The sequence below is a fragment of the Penaeus chinensis genome, chromosome 24 (assembly GCF_019202785.1).
Source record: "Penaeus chinensis breed Huanghai No. 1 chromosome 24, ASM1920278v2, whole genome shotgun sequence".
NCBI classification, from domain to species: domain Eukaryota; kingdom Metazoa; phylum Arthropoda; class Malacostraca; order Decapoda; family Penaeidae; genus Penaeus; species Penaeus chinensis.
This window is the reverse complement of record NC_061842.1, coordinates 26,387,961-26,390,460: the sequence shown is the minus strand read 5'-3', so window position 1 is coordinate 26,390,460 and position 2,500 is coordinate 26,387,961.

The window sequence follows — 2,500 nt, the reverse complement described above, 5'->3', positions numbered from 1 at the left end:
TCACTCACTCACTCACACACTCACACACTCACACACTCAATCTCACACACAAACGAACATATAATAGCACCCAGAGCTTTCTGGCGAATGTTTCGAGTCCGGACGATTATCGGAACTTTGAGAAAATGAGGAAAATTCAATTGCCCGACTCGCCTCTACTTTCCGGAAACAGATTTAACCCGCGTTTGCCTTTTTATTGCAGCGATAATGCACGCCGCGGATTGTTCGGGATTTGCACGATTTCACACCCGAGGTATTTTGCAGAGCGTTTAGGTTATATGAGTCGAAGCATTATTTGGACTGTTTTTGTTTTTTTGTTTGTATTCACTGTCGTCTTTTTTTTGTGTGTGAATTTTGACGCGTTTGATTGTTTATTGTTTTCCTTTTATTTTTATTTTTGTCTCGTTTTGGCTTCGTGCCTGATTTTCTTGACATACGGTATGTTGGCGTATATCATGATTTCGCATAGGAGGCATATGCTATAAAAGACAAGTGACGGACACAATAAGAAAGAAATATGGTAGATTGAGTCAAATCTTCCTCGGAACGTCATTATGCAGTTTCCTTTCGGCCTATTGCAATCTGACCCTTTTTTTTGCTGTGCTGCATTTCATCAGTGTTATCCTGTTACTGTATTTATTTTTATATTTTTATTTCGGTTCGGACGGGAGTGAATTTATTTGCGACGATATAGCACGGAAGAGGAAACGGGAAGTTTAGTGGAAAAAAAACAATTTCGGAAATTCTCGTCTGTGCATTGTTAAGAGATTTTTTAACTCCTGTAAGACTGGCTGCCTCCCGTGCATCTCCTTATGATAATGCAGCTTGAAATAGTGATTTTTTTACGAGGCACGAATGCGAGGCGGAGTGCGAAAGTGTGTCGATGTGATTATATATTTTTTGGATTGAGGCGGAATAGCGATCTGTCGGATTGCGTACGCGGTTAACATGAATCGTCGACGGGGAAATGGAAAAGATCTAATAGAACGGTCTATAATTATGCAAATTATCTCCCGCTATCATCGCTCGGCCGTCGTGTTCTCTCCCGAACTTTCTCTCGCGCTAATGCAAATCGCGTCGCATCGTGACACGCGAGCGATGAAAGTGCTACAGAACGAGAGCGGAAAGTCACCGTGGCTAATAACGCGGGAGATATGGGATCGGGTGTCATGCAGGTCACGAATATGTGCGTGACAACCTCTGGCTCAGACATGCTAGCAGGGCCCTGGAGAAGAGAGCTGTATTCCCAGGGTTCTCGGGCTATTTCAGAGCGTAGCACTATCTAAACCCCAACCACGACATGAATTGAAATGAGGAACCAAGAGGCCTCACGCGAATCTGTGTCGGCAAGCTAGTTATTTATCGGTAATTGATATTAGGACAACGGGGTGACTATAGGCCTAGGGGAGTGCGAAATCTAGAGCTCCCTCTTTAACAGATCATGTTTAGCTTGCAAAAATGAGAAAAAAAAAAAAAAACTGAATCCCCAAAGCCTTTTCAGGAGTGGCGAAGTGTAATGCAGATCGCGTATGTAAAACTGTAAATCCGTCCAAAATCTTACTGAAATATTTAGATAAATCCCAAAGCCCATTCTGACTGGATTGAGAACGTCCTATTGTGCATATAAAAAAAACTATGGCATTCCATTTCCAAAATCTTATTGAATGATTACGGAAAATTTGCAGAAGCCATTCTTAATTGATGAATTATTTGCTACATAGCTACATTCAACGTAAATATAAAACCATGCAAATTAGTGAGAAAAAAAACATTGTAAGAATCTGCCCCTCGTCCCTTCGGAAGGATTTCCTGGAGGTCCTTGCAATGGGATAGGATTGGCTAGTCAAAGGCTTTCGTTAACGTAGAGCTTAGAAGACTCTGGTTTAATGGACCATGGAGTGCCCTAAACTCGCCCTTTTTTCTCGCCAAAGGAGATCGGGAAATAGTTTTGGGAATGGGTGTGGGGGTGGGGGGGGGGAGGTTGATGTGGCGATATTCTGGTAAAAACGGATGTCCTTCGCCTTAATCCCCTCTCCTTCCCATTAATCCTCTTTCCTTTCTTTCTGTTCCCTCTCCTTCCATTTAGTCCCCTCCTCTATCTCTTCTTCCTTCTCTTCCTGCCCGTACCCCTCGGGATTCATCTGGAGGCCCATTCCTGCAACGCCGAGCCTGTAATGTACCCTTTGGCCGCGTGGGTCATTCAGGCCAACCATGGGGAGAGGGAGGGAGGGAGGGGGAGAGTGAGAAGGAGAGGGGAAGGGAGAGGGAGAGGGAGAGGGAGATAGAGATAGAGATAGAGATAGAGATAGAGATAGAGATAGAGATAGGGAGAGGGAGATAGGGAGATAGGGAGAGGGAGATAGAGATAGAGATAGAGATAGAGATAGAGATAGGGAGAGAGGGAGAGAGAGAGAGAGAGAGGAGAGAGAGAGAGAGAGAGAGAGAGAGAGAGAGAGAGAGAGAGAGAGAGAGAGAGAGAGAGAGAGAGAGAGAGAGAGAG